The 18,745-nt window shown below is 33.2% G+C and overlaps 1 protein-coding gene across 2 annotated transcripts in view; it reads right to left on the minus strand.

The window, feature by feature from the left end:
• HNF4G (hepatocyte nuclear factor 4 gamma) overlaps window positions 1-18,745 on the minus strand; it is a 123,526-nt gene that overhangs the window by 37,136 nt on the left and 67,645 nt on the right. The window contains exon 2 of one of the 2 annotated variants that reach the window (XM_036887514.2): window positions 14,246-14,364. The exons of the other annotated variant lie outside the window; for it this stretch is intronic. The gene's annotated coding sequence lies outside the window, so the exon portion shown is untranslated. The remainder of the gene's footprint in view (window positions 1-14,245; window positions 14,365-18,745) is intronic. 2 annotated transcript variants of the gene reach the window in all.

An 18,745-nucleotide genomic window follows, 5' to 3' on the forward strand; every position in this document is an offset into this window, starting at 1 on the left:
TAGCCATAAAAAAGAATAAAATCTTCTCATTTGTGATAATGTGGATGGACCTCAAGATCATTATGCTAAGTTAAATAAGTCAGACAAGGATAAATTGCATATGTCTCTCTTATACTCTTATATATGGAATCTAAAATTAAAAAATTAAAAACCAAGCTCACCGGTACAGAGAACAGATTGTGGTTGCCAGAGGTGGGAGGGAGATAGGATGTGGAAGAAATGGGTGAACATTTTTTCTTTGTTTTTAATTTAAATAAATTGAATAATAATAATAATATACTTTTCAATGACTTCCTTCTGATCTTAGAATGAAACTGAAACTCCTCAACATGGATTATAGGGAACTTCAAACTCAGTGCTGGCCTTCTTCTTTGGCTTCACTGTTTTTCACTCACCTCTTCCCCTCTAAGCTTCAGTATTAATGGATTTCCTCACCTCATGTGTTCTCTTGGTTCTGTGCCTATGTACATAGTTACAGCTTTCCTCTGTCCCCTCTTATCACATTTTTCTTCCCCTAATATAAAAATCTGTATTTATTATTGTGATTAACTTGGGCTGTGTTTTCAGCTAGCTCTAAGCTCTTTGAAAACCAGTACTTTGTCTTCTTACAGCTGTACTTCTACTACCTGAAAAAATGGGTTTTCAATTATGTTAAACCTGGAGTAAAATTTCCTGTAAAAATTCACCTGGAGAGATTTAGTAAACATTCTTAAAGTTATTAAAGCATTATTTTTTCATTTAACTGTTTATTATATTTAGAATTTATCTGGGGACATAGTACAAGACAGGTAATCTAACTTCCTTTTGTTTTAGAATAAATACATTTATATATACACATGTTAATTTTTATATGGATATATAGTAAATCCTTGTGAATACATATCCTATTTGAATTTAGAAAATTAGCAAATGGCTCAAGTCCTCTGTCCATCTCCCTTTCTCAAATAGAGTGTGTGAAAGTCCATGGGGGGCAGAGAGGTAGGAGAGTAGATATCCCAGCTCGATCTCCTTCATGTCCTGGAAAAACTGGTTTTCCTATATGTAGAAGACAATCTCTACCTAGCTTCTCTATTTGTTACAATATTATTTCTCTCTCTTTTTCCCCTAGAACCATCATTGTAGCCACATGATATTATTTAATATTGATGTGGTTAGTCTCCATTCATTTTTATCCTTTTTCAAAATTACTACTTTATTCTGTTTATAATGTTAAAATTAACTTTGGAATCCTTCTGACAAGTTTTGCCCAAACTATAAATCAATTCAAAAGCTTCTGAATTCTCTATACATTTTAGTTTTCTTACCCAGAAATCTGGTAATTTCATTTATTCCTTTTTATATTTTTCTTTTAATTCATTTAATGAGTATATAATTATCTTAAACTTGACATATCTCTGTTTATAGTTATTTCCAAACCACATAACATATAACTAAATTTTAATGGAATTAATTAACATTTTTGAACGTATTTTGTAACTTTATTATAAATATGTATAGTTTAACAAAATACATTATTTGTAAAAGGAATAACCATGCTTATCATTCATTTGCATCTTTAATTACAAAAGTCACATAACCTTGAATGTAAAAAAAGCAACTTTACATTGTATGTAAATTAAAATTTGAAAGTTAATTCTTCCTCTTCTCAATGTCATTCCCAGTTCTAGGGATAAAGAGATTTTAATAAAATAGCTAGAAAGTTAAGTAGATAGATTACACATAAAAAAAGACAAGTATCTATCTGTAATTCCTATATATGATCTATATACAAATATACAAAATATGTATTTCACAAACACAAATACAACATACACATATACATGTAGAATTTTCTATACACATAACCATTTAACATACCTATAGAAATTTTTAGCCCAAATTAAATTGTAGTGTTCACCCATCAAGACCTGATAACTCCACATTGTTACATGGAGACCTAGCTCATTTTCAGTCACAGCATGCACGGATCTTTTTGCCAAAAAAATATTGCAGGGGCTCCCACCTAGGCCACAGGAATTTGTCTTTGCATCCTATCACAAAATCAGCAATACTGGAAGGAGAAAATAATCCTTACAGATTACTGCTTCATATTAGATGGGAGTAGAAAAATGAAAATTAGGAAAAACTAGAGCATAAGCAGCATATTCAGAAAATACTTAGGAACTGTAATTAAATGTTAGTGAGGCAGTTCAATCACGAAACTTACTAAGGTTTGAATTAGAAAAGAGGCAAAAGGGAATTATATTCTAGTAATCACAATATGTGCTACCTTGTAGGACTTAAGGGATATGAGAATGAGATAGTTTGTTAATTATTTTCTCTGATTAGGTTACCTATTTCTCCCCATGTACATTAAATATTAATCAGAGACTCACTTTAGTACAGTATTATTCAAAAGGGTAAAATGAGGGAAGAGTTCAAGTATAAGATATACAACCACTGAAACAGAAGATAAGAGTTCCCTGCTTACTAAACTTAGTATTTAATAATTACTAAAGCTGCTTGTAAATTTTATGATTTTATTATTGCTAGATTATAAACTGAACTTTTATGCTTAGGAAATAAGTGTAATGTTTGAACTTTCAAACTCAGATTCTTATAAAAATCACTATACCTTTTTTTTATTATTTAACTTTTTAGACTACTCAGTTTCTAATATACTAGAATGCTATATGCAGAAAGAAAAGGAGCAGTTGTCTACAATATAGCCTGATCTTAAATTGCTTACAGGTTTCTAAAATGCAAAACACTTTCAGTTTCATTAAGAGAGAAAAATCACTAGACTAACCAACTGTAAAAGTACAATTTTACCTCCAAGAGTCTTACACTCTGGGGATGCCTTTTCCTAATTAAAAAAATTAATTAAAATGCACTGTGTTAGATATTACAAACAGACTGTCAAGGGTCATTCCACTTAAATCAGTGAGTAGTAAGCAGAGTTAATTATTCAGAGTCTGTGTACCTACAAAGTATTTAAAATGTAACTGAGTTAAAAGGACTCATCACATTCTTCCTCAGACGATTTTTAAACTAGATGAAAAAGTCGCAAAATTCCCAAATACATCTATTTGCAACTCTTATGTACTTTTGGCAAATCTTATATTATGGAGCTTACAGGGTAACTCTCTCATCTCACAGCTGCATTTATTTTTGAGTGACAAGACACTGAAATTGACTTAAAAACAACTGGGAGATAAAACAATGTTCTTACATGTTTTCCTTTAACTTTGTATTTTAGTGTGTGACTATAATTTCAAAACATTGTAGTTTTGGGGTTCTAAACTTTGGAAAGCTTTGTACCATTTATCTTGGGCTAGAAAAACTATTAAAGAATGAGACACAGAGAGAAGCCAACTCATGGTACATCATGAACAATCCCAAATTCATTTGGAAATTTCAAAATTGTATTTGAAAGCAAGAAATGCATAGTATAAATGACTCAGAAAGGCACAGCTAGCAGGGAGTTTAGAGATACTTTAGGCTAATACTGCAGTTGCAGTTGAGGAAACAAAGTTAAGTGACTTGTCAAAGGTTCACCAACAAGTTAGCAGAACTGGGTTTAGAAATCAGTAACTACATCAAATATTTTGCGGGTAAAATCAGTATCTGCACTCAAAAACTAACATATTCTCAGAGAATGTCAGCATACAAAACAGAGAACTTCTTTCTAAGCCCTTATAAACTGACATAAATTTCTATGATCACCTACATTAGAGAATTCAAAAAAATTTGCCCCCTTCTCACTCATAAGTGGTATAATTCAAAACACAACATTATAGAGTCAGACCAATAAGAGGCTCAAACTAGCTTCCACATTCATAATTCACTGTGTAAGATCTCATGGTTACTAATATACACATAATAAGAGATCATTCTAATTTGAAATAAAAATATCAAGAACCTAATAAAGTCATCAGCAGAACATAAATATACAATTTGGACAAAGGGAAATATAAATAGAAACAAGCTAACAAATTAGAAAATATACAAACTTGGTAATAACTAAAGGACAGTCATCTCAAAATATAATTTTGTCTAGTAAATTAGCTTCTTTTGTAAATGATACTATATGCTGGAGATAATCAGTATCACTCATCAATGATACTATTGTCGAATGCCGTCCCCCAAACATGTACCTGTATATGTATATAAATATGAACATGCATATGTGTGTGGATATATAAAGTCAAAACCCATCAAAATGCTAATAACCCTTGGCCTAGTAATACCAGTTATAAGTATGTGTCTTCCTTGAGATTGAATGATCAGAACTGTGCTTAGTATTTTAAAAGCAGAAACACTATCATTTAACATAAGGGGCAAGGATATACTTTCTCTTTTCTTTCCTGATCATGCCCAGAATTTTATAGACTTTTAGGATGAGGGAGGCAACTTAGCCATGCATATTCTGAAAATAGTCTACAATGATTCCTAGGTTCTTAGATCACCTGGAATTTTATGTTCACTGACTTTAAACTAGTTGCCATCTGTAGCAAAGGGTTATAGATTGTGATGACATGATCTTCCCAAATGGGCACACTCCCTCTGGCACACCCAGAGTTGTCAGCAATTCTCTGCATAGCTATAAGGAGCTCCACCCCTTTCTGTCCCACTCAAAACATTATTTCATAATGCAAGAGAATGAAAGAGTTTTTATAGCCAAAGCACTGATTCATTCTAACATAAAAGAAACAATTCTCAAACTCTGGTAGAGTATTGCAAGAAATAAATCATTCAGAATACACACAACAATGATAGCAAACACCTCAGCCTGTCACGGCACCACGGATAGGAAGCTCTCATCTATAAACCAGTATAACTAAAAACAAGTCAGCAGCCATTGCAAGAATATCTTGACATTTCTCATTGGAGCCAAAAACTGTACATTAAATCATCCTGAGTTACTATACTTGCTATTGGTAATAAAAATACATAACATCTATTAGATGATTATTCATTGCCAAGCATTGTATTTTTTATATGCTTTATCTTATTTAATACAATAGCTCTGTCCTGATCATCATTTTTATCTTTATTTTACACTGGAAATCTGAGGTTTAGAAAGTTTAAGTAATTGCCCAAAACGGAGTAAGTGACAAAGCCAAACACAAATATAGGTCTATCTAATGTCAAAGTCTGTTCTCTTAACCAAGCTTTCATTTACCCCAGGACATTACTTCAACTATTTGAGAATTATTTACCTAAGAAGTGTTCTATATGGAAAATAATCTCTAATTTCCTCCAGATCGTGAAGTGCCCATCCTAGTGGCTCTATAACTCTTTTTGAATTATTTGTGATTCTATCCAGAGAAAGTCCATGAATGTAAAAGCTGTATGTGTAGTGTATTTGTGTACTTTAAAAAACAAGTAAATCATAATATATATTATGTCCTGAAAATATCTTTGTGGGAGAATATATTCAGGAAACATATCCATATCATTACTCTCCCAAGAGACAGTTATATTGTCTTCAGGAGTTTCTTATTATACACAATGTTATCATCAATGGCCTACAAACATCTTAACAATGTGAGTCTTTCTTGAAACAAGTATAGACGTTTTTCTTCTTGAGAGATAAGGTCAAATTACTTTAAAGTGTTTATTACAAACTGAGCACACACCAACATAATATGGTAGTAGAATACCTGTTTTCTCACTTCATCAATATGAAATATTAACAGATATATTTACTTTCATTTTTTCACACTAATTTGTTAATTTGACACAAGTTAACAGAAGACCCAAAAAGTGATCTTTGGGTAGTATACTCCAAAATAAATAATTATATTTGGGAAAATAACATTCTTTCAGCACAAAAATTCGCAATTATAAGGGCATGGTGCTATAGCATGGAGAATACAGCCAATGATTCTGTAACATCTTTCTATGTTGACAGATAGTAACTACACTAGAGGGTGTGAGGATTTAATAATGTGGGTAACTGCTGAACCACTGTGTTGTATATTTGAAACCAATATAAGATTGTATATCAACTGTACTTCAATTAAAAAAATAAAATGAAATGAAAATAAAAGATAACCCCCAAAATCATCCCTTCAGAGAAATCTGACATACTGCTGTTGGAATAAAAAAATATATATGATATAGATAAATGAATATATACATATATATTATATACATCTTGTATTAACCATTTCTTTTTACAGTTCTATACTGATATTCTGATATAAGTAATTGTATAGTGGAACTTTAAAGTTCTATGTGGTTTCCAAATGTCTTAGTGTTTGCTGCAGCATGAATACTTTAAATTTCCAGTAAGTCTCTGTTAATATGTATCTATATGAATCATATTATATTTTTGAAGTGTCCATACTTTTTTTTAAAAATACTCATAACTAAAAACAAGTCACCAGGATAATATTAAATGCAATGTAGTGTAGTTTCTAAATTGATTTGGCACATCATAAGAATCTTTTAATAAAAAAAATTCATTTTCCAAGAAATCCTATGAATCAATTCAAACAGAGTAACAAAAGCTAGGAACACCAGAATATCTGGAGAAATACTTTCAGTACTGTAAAGAAAATGAGGATCTCTAGGAAAGATCAGGGAGCAGCCAGAGGAAAATAGATTTAATAGGAAATAAGATGAAATGAAGATTTTCTGCCCTGAAGTTATAATGATGTGCTCCTTTTCAGTAGCTATAGGAAACAATGTTATCTTTTTTTCATGAGTTATTCATTAGATATATTACTTACTGAGATCTACAGCTCTTTTAATTTCTCTACTACGTCCAGGAGTTAGGACATCCTTCTACAAAGAATCAAGTGTAATGTTCTCTGCCTAATAAAATTAAGTATGTTTTAATAACATACAAGCACATTTCTTTCCACCAATAGAGAAAACAGATTTTGTTTTTAAAATAGCTCTTCTATGAACCTAAGGAACTTTGGATGGATTAAAGTAGATTCAAATATAAATACACAGCTCTGTTCTCAGTCATTAAGCACTTCCCATCCATGTAGCATTTATATATTCAGCCAAATCTAGTGGGGGGCAAGCAAAGGGCTGTGGATGCTATTTAACTAGGCTATTCTGAATCATAAGTCACTGGAACTGAAGACATGCACTTTCTACAACAAAATTTGTACTTGGTGGATAATACTTTTAAACCTAGTACACATTGCTGTTTGATTTTCCCTAAAACTGCAATTCTCATAACCATAAAGTTTTATGCTGATCATCTGAGATGTAACAAAACCTTTTATTTTAATGTCATTTATACATATAGTAGTAATACATTTGATGCTGCTCCATTGTAGTCCACATAAGACATTATTTCCATGTTTTCCACATCTTTTTCCCACTTTTCTCACTGTAGTAACATTAGTTCTGTTGATTTTCATGGAACAAAAACCAAATGTTATAGAAACCCTTTCATGACAACCAGTTTTATGTTTTAGAATGTTTCAGGGAAGGCACTCTCTTTATATAAATTAAGTAGTAAGAACAGGTACAGGAGTCTAAGAATCCTAATATTAGAGAATAAATCCCCTCTTAATGTTAAGAGATGGAGAATTCTGCAGCCACTATGGAAAGAAGGATAGAAGTTTCTCAAAAAACTAAAAATAGAAATACCATATGAGCTAACAATTCTACTTCTGGGAATTTACTTGAATAAAACAAAATCTCTAATTCAAAAAAATATATGCACCCCCATGTTTACTGCCACATTATTTACAACAGCCAAGATATGGAAGGAACACAAGGTTCCATTGATAAATGAATGGATAAAGAAGATGTGGTACATGTAAACAATGGAATATTACTCAGCCATAAAAAATAACAAAATTTTGCCATTTGCAACAACATGGATGGACAAAGAGAGTATCATCCTAAGCGAAATATGCCAGACATAGAAACTCAAATAATGATTTCACTTATATGTGGAATCTAAAAAAACAAAAACCAAACAAATAAAAAAGAAATAGACTTGTAAGTACTGACAAGGGACTGTTGGTTACAATCAGAGATGGGAGTGGAGGAATGGGTGATAGGTGAAGGGCATAAAGAGGAACAAACTTCAAATTATAAAATAAACTAGTCACTGGAGTGGAAGCATGTCATAGAGAATATAAAATCAATAATACTGTAATATCTTGGTATTGTAATAGGGTAACTACACCTACTGTGGTGAGCATTCAGTAGTGTATACAATTATCAAATCACTATGTTGTATATCTGAAACCAGTATAACATTGTATATCAACTAAATTCCAATAAAAAAACAGAAATGGAGAATTCTGATGCAGACTGCTCAAAATAATTAGGAGACTGAAAATGTGTCCTAAGAAAAACTAGTCATATCAAACTTTTGTGAGAAGAGCTAAAAATTGAAGGCTGCTGGGAATAAAAATAAAAATCTCAAGTGTTATGAAGATAATGTGACATCAGCACAGCTGAAAAAGAGATTAGAATATTAAGATATATATTTAGGAAGCTACTAGAACCTGCCAGTTGGTGTCAGGTAGAGCGTATGACAAAAAAAACAAAAGACAGACTAACAGTGACCAGAATAATAGCTTTTAAAAGTTAATTATCTTTAAGAATTAATTTTACTTTAAATTTTGTTTTATCTTGTGAACTACTTTCTGTACCTTCCAAATTTTCTGCATATCACTAATATTTAAAATTGGATGTAAACATCATACTACTTTTACATAAAACAGATTTTTCATATTAGTTCTGATATTGTTATTTTTCCCATGGGTATTTCATATACCCTTTCGAACATTTACCACCATTCATTCATTAAAAAAAAATTAATGACTACTTTTTATGTTCTGGGCACTAAGTCTTTCAATCATAAATTATTAATAGCATGTCCTTATAAATATAATATAACAGTTCACAAAATTTAAAGGCTTTGTTGAGGAAGGAATACACAATTGATAAGTAAAAGGTAAAAACAGGAAAATAAAAATATTGATAATGTTTTTTTCTTAGGTGGCTGCATTGTGCCTGTTTTAGTGTTATTCTTTTTTACTGCATATATAGTATGTTTGAATGTATTAAGTATTTCATTATAAAAAGGTAAAATGATCTGTCTTCATGGAATTTACTGTATTAGCCTTATACGAGACCCACAGTTGACAATCTGCTAATGCAGAGGCACTTAAATATCAGCAAACTGCCAGCTTGAGCACAGTGAATTCTGAAGCCTATGGTAAAAATACTGATTAGTACCATAAAAGTACTGTTAATAATAACCTCCCATCTTTAAAAACTCTAATTAAGACAATAATAGTGAATGCTACCACACAAGGATATTAGAAATAGAATTTCCGAGGTACTACAATTACACTAAAGTTTTCTGTATGACTGTGTGATACGAAATACTGTTGTTAACTTCAAGGAAGAGGACAAGATGAAGGAGTAGAAGGGTACTTTTTAATCTTTAAGTTAAAAAAAATACAATATAATCTGAGTCAGTTGCAAAAGCACAAATAGAATGAGCATAAATTCATTTTGCTCCAAAATCACTGTCATTTTTCTATGATATTCGTCTCATTCAGTCTTCAATAACAACATATTCCTGCTTTCTACTGGATAATTAGACAATGATGGAAACCAAACTTCATGAAACTATGTAGTTTATTTAACACCAAAAACTTTATCTTACACATACCTGGCAGGCCATAATTTACCATCACTTTAAATAAAAATTGCTATTGTCACCATTTTAAAGTGTATGTTTATTGTTAAACTAAAAAAATTTTCATGATTCTGTATTTGAGTGCATGTTTATTTCTACATATACTGCGTTATGACATTATCTAAAATTTAGCCCTTTCAAACATTACATTTACCATTATTAATTCACTGAAAAAAAAGAATTAATGACTACATTTTATGTTCTAGGCCCTAACTAATCTAGGCAATAATTTCAAGGATTAGTAAGTGACAGTGCCTGCACTTGATAAAATTGTTTCTAAATACACATGATTTTACTGTGAAATCTTTATTGATTACATTCAGTAAAACAAATTAATCTCTAGTCAGTAGCAGTATTCTCAAAGGTCACAAATTAAAGCCCAATTTCTGCAACTATACAAAAACCTTGCTAATGTTACTCTCATTATTTTAGGCAATAAAAATGAATTAAAAGTTCATCTATCTACTACATGATTTTTCTTTAGTCTCCTACGTTATCAACTCTGAGAGAGAGAGAGAGAGTGTGTGTGTGTGTGTGTGTGTGTGTGTGCGCGCGCTGAAAGGGAGAGGGAATGCTTTTTCCTTGCTTGACTTTATCATGTCATTTATTTCATGCTGTCTGTTAATTTATTAAATACATGTTCACAACCTCATTATACTCTCTGTTATTTGTGGGAAGGTTCAATGTTTTATACAACTCAGATTTTCCCATAATTATTTTCAACAAAAGTTGGACAATGAATTTTCATGAAGGAATTTAAAATTTGTAGTCATTTAGTTAGTAGCCCTTATATATTACTATTATTATTTAATTATCAATATATTGCTGCTCAGAGACCTCACATTTTAAAAATATTACTATAGTGAGGTTAGATTATATTATTTAGCACTAACATCTATGTCTGTAAATTTGCTTGGAGTGTGAAATATAGCTACAGAGAAAATAAAAGAATATATACTCCCAATTACTTGGGACAAATTTTCAAGTATTTCTTTTGGAAATGAATCACAATAAAAACATGAAATTAGCAGGTACAGCAAAGAAATTTTCTAGTTTTTATTAATATCAGCAGGAATTATATATGTTTACCAAATGTTGTTTAAATGTGAAAAAATACTATGAGACTTCTATAAATTGATTTAAAAAACACTGCTGTTAAAATGAAGAGTTTATATATATATATATATATATATAGTTTTGAAAAATAGGAAACACAGTTGCAAGACAAAAACACAGAAAAAATTTTTACTCTAAACTGAAAATTATAAACAGTAACTGTTTTTTAACATTAAAATTAGCATTTTTTTCAATTGGAATACCTCATGCAATTAGGGACATAGCATAATCAACAATTCTTACACTTCTGTTGGAAATACTTAGTAAGTACATTTTGCAAAGCTACTTTTATAATGTTTGCCTCAATGATTCATTTTGTGAGGAAAAAAGGCCTTTTTCTAGAAACTCTTCAAGGTGGAGAAGCTCATGTCCCACCATTTATCACTTCTTCCTAGGACATGAGACCCAGTCTACCTCACCCAGTTTCATCCAATAGCTCCTTTCCATACAGATATATTTACCCTTCTAACTGGTCTAAAAAATTTTAATACAAATGCATTACATTCCAGCGATGAGATTTCTCCTTCTATCCCTAATTTCACTAAACATATACTGTTAAATTAATTCAACATTAATTCAATTGTTAAATTAATTCAGACTTAAGAGGCTCCATGGCTTTGGTGGCCTTTGTAAGCAAAGCAGACCCAAAGTCTATAAATGCCTTAAGGTAAGGAAATAAAAACATGACACCCAATCACAAACAGCCAACTAGGCTTTAGGCTCCAGCCAATCAAATAATTTCCTTCATTCGCTTCTGCATGTTCTCTGCATTGTATGTCTTCCCCTTGCTCTCCTGCGCTGCACTCCCAACTGCTTCTGGTTTGGCACTGTGATTAGATCTGATTTTTTCTCAAATAGACTCTGAACATTTTTAATATGCCTCAGTTGATCCTTTAACAATAAATTTTTGCATGTTTTTCAATATTTGATGATTTCTTTGTGTATCTAAATATGTGTATGCATATATATATATATTTAAAATCACAGTTCAATTCTGTTCCCTCAAGCATCTCTTATAGACAGTGAGTCTGCAGGCTGCAACCTATTTTTGGGTCAAATCAATCTTGTTCAGAGAACCACCCTCTCTCTCTACCTCCAAAAGGGAATAGAGACTGCTTAGGATGGGTGGTTCTAATTCTCAAAGTTTTTCTCAAGAGAAATCAGTCTCATTGCTTACAAATCAGAGCTAAAAAATATCTTTCTGGCTTTCCCTGTGTGGTTCCTATGTGAATGAGATGAGCCACCATGTGAGGTCAGCTGGGTCTGATGGAAAAATAACAGGCTTCAGTGCGACTTGGAACAAATCACTTCACCCCTTATAGGCTTTCATTCTTTACAAAATGAAGATAATAAGACTCACCTCATAAGATTGTTTTGAAATGAAAGAAATTATGTAAAAGTTTTATTAATCTATGAAGTTGTGTGATAAAATTTATTATTTGGTTAGAGTAGGATATATATGTGAAATGTTGCACAAAGGTAGATGGTTACTATAAACTCAAATTTAGTGCTAGAATTTAGCGTTTTTATCTAAAAATATGCTGTGCTTCAACCAGCTTTTCAGTTCTCTTTTTAATCTTTCATTATGTAACTACTCAAGGGAAAGTAAAATAATCTCCCCAACCTTACATGTTTCTAGCAGGGTGGACAGTTTACAGGAAACAATTATTTGCCTAAATAGGATGCTATCTAATCTCAGATGCTAGTTAGGGTGATTCATACTATCAATTATCAAAGAATCTAGAAAAGGAAGAAACAAGTAGTTGGGAACAATAGGGTAGTTGTGGGAGATGGAGCACTTCAGCTAGGCCTTGAAATATTGGAATGTTAGGAAACAAGCATTCCAAGCCGGCAGTATGAAAATAGGAATAGAAACCTTCAGTATGCAGGGAGAGAATGAAACGAGGTCGTTTCACAAAGCAGTTGTCAAGAAAATCAGCACTGCACTGGGGCAAACCTTGCCTGGAGAGAATATCACTGAAACAGCCTTGAAACATAGGGCCACAACAGCCCCACTGTCTAAGTCAGCTTGCTGATTCCCAGCTTTTCTCCCTTGCACCAACTATGCCCACAGCAACCTGTCTGGAAACACCTGGTGTCCTCTGCTTATAAATCTTCATAATGGATCTAAACATTTTTCTTCTAACAGATTTGCCACTTTCTAACAGATTCCCAGTTTCACTGAGAACTATCGTAATTTCGAAAATATGCTTTCATGCTCCTCAAATTTCTATAATTAAAAAATTTCCTATAAGATGCCATGGTTTTAATGTATAATTATTAACCATATATGTTCTTTATTCTCAACATGTATCTATCATATTATATAAAACATAACATCATAAAATTAAATCCATTAGCAAAAATGATGTATCAGTAGCATCATAACTATTACAGATATCTAATATGTGCTTGTGTAAGACTATATTATCACATTTATTTTTCCAATAACCTTTTGGGGAGATAGTATTACTATATTATTATTTCATTTTATAGTAGAAGAAATTGTTATTTAAAAGGACCAAGTTATTTTCCTCAAGACTAAGAGCTCATAAATGGCAGAGATGGGATTGAGAAGTACGTATTCTTCAAACATAATCAAATGAATTTTAAGGAATGGATGAAACAAGTAGTTTCTTAGATTATAAACTATCAGAGGGACACCACAGTAACTCCAGCCTTAATGCTCAAAGTGTATACTGCTCTTGAGCCTATAAATGTAGGAAGCCAGGGGAAGGGAGAAATTCATATTATTAAGCACAGATCTCTTTCTGTTGAATGATTTTATTTGTGTCTGTGTAGTTTCAGTCAGCTAATAGTACAATCTTCAAACTGCTCTATTTACTGGACACAAAAGTGTATTTTTTTTTAAATTATAAACATTAAAAATTCATATGGTCATAAAATCACAAAAGAAAATCTAAGAAAGAAGACGGTAATTCAGGAAAGAAAGCATTTGCAATTTGTTTTCAGAATATTGATAATACTACCTCAGGGCAAGTGAATTAAAGATGTGCATCTGCTCTGATAAACAATTTTTATTAATAGAAACTGTTTCTTCCATCATTAAGTAAGTATTCTTTAAATACTTTATATTTTTTAGTCTGAAAATATGCTAACTAGTACTGGGCTCCAAATTGCCAGACTGAATAGTGCTCAGTCTGGAACATACACATATGAGCACTATGAAATTTTGTAAGCAATATAACATAAAAAGGAATGACAAAGGCATAATCATAACATGGGTAGAAAAATCATATTTGCAATATAAGATGGAAAGAAAGGGTATTCCTTAAGAAGGCTGTGGTCAGCATACACATTGAGACTTTTCAATATATATGTGACCTTAGAAATCATAAGTAAGTCAGACAAGAAGAAAAGAGGTCTTTACAAGGTGTCCAAGTAATAAATAACTTACAAAGCAATTTAGAAACCTCAGCAATCACCACTTACAAGGCTGTGGTAGGGAACGGAGTCTATATTTGTAGAGAAGAGCAGAATCAATACAAGGAGTAAGCTGTCAGTTTTTTCTATAGTGTCGATATCTCAGACTGGCTGCTTTCACTGGTGGCCTGTAGAAACAATTTCCAAAAGTATACTATTGAGTGACATGTTGCATGGATTAAATGATTTACTTTAAGCCCCTAACTGCATGTTGAAAGACCAGTAGCCCAAAAGGAGTACTAGAGAGCCTGAGGACAAAGCAACCTATAATAACAGTGTGATTTTGGAATGGTTTATACTTAAGAAAACCCACAACAACTTCCATCCAGAACAGTACGTAAAAATTGAGAAGTGGTCACAACAGACTTACAATGTCTGGCTACCAGGAGGATCATTCACAATATATAGAGAGCTGATTAAATGGATTTATTGGCCAACTTCCTGTTTGTAAGTCATCAGTTAAAATGGTGATTTAATCTTAGAACAGCAATGAGCAGTCTTAACTCCCTTTTAGTATACTTATGTGATAAAGATCTAGTAACAACTTTTGAAGTGTGTCGCAAACTCAAACCCCATTGCTGTGTGACTTTGATCTTTTAAATGAGAAGATGGGATCAATTTAGCTCTAGTCTCTTCCAGCACTTACATTTCTATTATAAACATCAATTGTTGTTCAGTGTTATAGCTGACTGATCATTTGTGGGCAATTGATGTATCTGGAAACACTGGCCCTTAAATTGAAGGCACTGAACTGTTTTGATAAAGAACTAAGATGTGAAGGTAGAGTAAGTTTCTTGACTAGTGGAAAAGATAGCACTGTGAGAAGTGAGGCAGGAACCTCCTCCCAAAATCACATTAAACATACAAGTACAGCAAATACAACTAACCCTCAAAAAGCAACCTGAAGACTGAAGAACTGACTGACTACATCTGGGGAAAAGGAAAAGACCTCACAGAAAAGGGTAAAGTAGCAAAGCCATGTTCTGGAGGGACCCAAGCCTTTCCCCTACCCCATCCCACAGGCAGGAGGTAAAGAAATGGAGCAGGGAGGGAGTAGAAGAAGCCCAGGACTGCTGAACACCTAGCTGCAGAGATCTGTGCTGGGAGTAAAAACTCACATTTCATGGTGCTCTAGAGTTAGTGGGGTTGGAAAGCAAAAACACGTAGAATACTCAGAGAGACTGAGATTCTAGCCACTTGTGGAGAACAGGTATGCACAACCAGCCCCACTGGGACAAAAGAAAGGCCGGAAGTTTGAAGGACTTCCCAACAGCCAGAGGGGCACTAAAGGATTACACAGAGCTTGCTGCTCAAGAGAAAGGTCAGGGAGACAAACCTTCCTGGCATGGTCAGCCCAGCAGGTTGAGAACTCTCAGGAGCTTCAGATGCCCCATACCCCTGGCTGGCAATGCAGCCCTGAGGCCCCACACTGCAGTATGCAGCCTGCTACTCCTTCCTCCCAGCAGGTGTCAATCCCACTCACCTGCTGCCCCCACCATCATGCAAGGCCAGCCGGAGGATGACCCTGTCCATGGTAGCTACAGGACCTTTCTGCTCCTTTCTGCATGTACAGCCTGTTGGAACTGGCAGTGGAGGCAGGCATTACACCTGGAAAGGCAAGAAACCCTCCCAGCTGAGCTCTTTCCATCCTGCACGTGGTGATTCTGCTTGTCTGTGACTCCTGCCATTGCTGCAAGCGCAGGGCAGCTCCAGAGAGTAGAGCTTCTGGGCACTAGAGGGCGCTGCCTACACAAAGTTATTATCACATAGGAAACACTAAAAAAGTGAACCAGCAAAGGAATTTGGTCCAAACAAAATTACAAGTAAAAACATCAGAAAGAGGGCATAATGAAAATGAAATCATCAATCTTCTGGATGAAGATTTCAAAATAAAAGTCATAAACATGCTCACAGAGCTACAGAAAAACACTCAATATTACAGGGAGGACTTCAAAAAAGAGATACAAACTTTGAAAAATACAGTATCTAAAATGAAACATACAATGAAGGGATTTAAAAATAGACTGGATGAGGTAGAAGAGATGGTAAATGAAAAAGAATTAGAGAAGAGGAAAACAAAGAAGCTGAGGCACAGAGAGAAAAAAAGGATTTCTAGGAATGAAAAGAATAATCAGAGAGTTGTGTGACAAATCCAAATGGAACAATATTTACATTATAGGGATACCAGAAGAAGAGAGAAAAATGGATAGAAATAATTTCTGAAATTTCTGAAAACTTCCCCAATCTAGGGAAGGAAATAGTCTCTCAGGTCATGGAAGAGGACAGATCTCCCAACACAAGGTACCCAAGGAAGACAATACCATGACATAGAATAATAAAAATGGAAAAGATCAAAGACAAGGAGAGAGTATTAAAAGGAGCCAGAGAGAGTAAAAAGATCATTTATAAAACACACTTCTCAGCAGAAACATTACAAGCCAGAGGTGGGTAGCATGATATAGTTAATGAAATGAAACAGACCTTTCTCCAACCAAGAATACTCTACCTGACAAGATTATCATTTAAATTTGAAGTAGGGATAAAACAATTTGTAGATAAGCAAAAGCTGAGGGAATTCACCAACGCTAAACCAGCTCTACAAGAAATTTGAAGGGGACTGCTCTGGATGGAAATGCTCCTAGGGCTAAATAGCTGTCACCAGAGAAAAATAAATCCACAGTAAAGGTAGAAGACCAATTAATTACTGAGAAAATACAAAATTAAATCAACTACCCAAAAAGTTAGCCAAGGAATACCCAAAGAGTACAAAATATGACATCTAATATATAAAGAGTGGAGGAGGAAGAAGGGGAGGAAAAAAAAGAACCTTTAGCTAGTGTTTGAAAGAGAAAAAAGTGATTTAAGATAGACTGTTAGACAATATGGAAGCTATCCTTGAAACTTTGATAACCACAAATCTAAAGCCTGCAATGGCAATAAGTACATATCTATCAAAAATCACCTTAAATGTAAATGGACTGAATGCACCAATCAAAAGACATAGAGTTGCAGAATGTATAAAAATACAAGCACCATCTATATACTGCCTACAAGAGACTCACTTCAAACCCAAAGACACAAACTAGAAATGAAGGGATGGGAAAAGTTATTTCACTCAAATAAAAGAGAGAAAAAAGCAGGAGTAGCAGTACTTACATGAGACAAAATAGATTTCAAAACAAAGAAAGTAACAAAAGACAAAGAAATACATTACATAATGATAAGGGCGTCAGTCCAACAAGAGGATATAACCATTATATACATCTATGCACTCAATATAGTAGCACTTAAATATGTGAAACAAATACTAACAGAATTAAAGGAGGAAATAGAATGCAAGGCATTCGTTTTAGGAGACTTCAATACAACACTCACTCTAAAAGAAAGACCAAACAGGCAGAAAATAAGAGACAGAGACACTGAACAACACATTAGAACAGATGGACCTAACAGACATCTACAGAACGCTCCACTCAAGAACAACAGGGTACACTTTCTTCTCAAGTGTACATGGAAAGTTTTCCAGAATAGATTACATACTAGGCCACAAAATGAGCCTCAATAAATTCAAAAAGATTGAAATTGTGCCAACCAGTTTCTCAGACCACAAAGGTATGAATCTAGAATAAATTATGAAAAGAATATAAAAAAGCCCACAAACACATGGAGGCTTAACAACATGTTCCTAAATGATCAATGAATCAATGACCAAATTAACACAGAGATCAAGCAATATATGGAGACAAATGATAACAACAACTCAACACCCCAAAACCTGTGGGATACAGCAAAGTTCTAAGAGGAAAGTATATTGCAATACAGGCTTACCTCAAAAAAGAACAATCACAAATGTACAGTCTAAACTCATAATTAATGAAACTAAACAAAGGAAAAATAAATGAGACCCAAAGTCAGTAGAAGGAGAGACATAATAAAGATCAGAGGAGAAATAAATAAAATTGAGAAGAATAAAACAACAGAAAGATTCATAGATACCAGGAGCTAATTCTTTGAGAAAATAAACAAAATAGATAAACTCCTAGCCAGACTTATTAAGAAAAAAAATGAGTGTACACACATAAACAGAATAAGAAGAAAAAGTCACTATAGACACCACAGAAATACAAAGAATTATTAGATAATACTATGAAAAATTGTATGTCAACAAATTGGACAACCTAGAAGAAATGGACAACTTTATAGAAAAATACAACCCTTCAAGACTGACCTAGAAAGAAACAGAAAATCTGAACAAACCAGTTATGAGCAATGAAATCAAACTGGTAATCAAAAAACTACCAAAGAACAAAATTCCTGGTCCAGATGGCTTCATGGGTGAATTTCACCAAACATTTAAAAAGCTAATACCCATCCTACTTAAAGTTTTCCAAAAAGTGCAAGAGGAGGGAATACTTCCAAACTCATTCTATCAGCCCAGCATCACTCTAATACCAAACGAGACAGACACCAGAAAAAAATAAAATTATAGACCAATATCCCTGATGAACA

This window comes from Manis pentadactyla, chromosome 3, assembly GCF_030020395.1.
Source record: "Manis pentadactyla isolate mManPen7 chromosome 3, mManPen7.hap1, whole genome shotgun sequence".
In the NCBI taxonomy this organism is placed as follows: Eukaryota; Metazoa; Chordata; class Mammalia; order Pholidota; family Manidae; genus Manis; species Manis pentadactyla.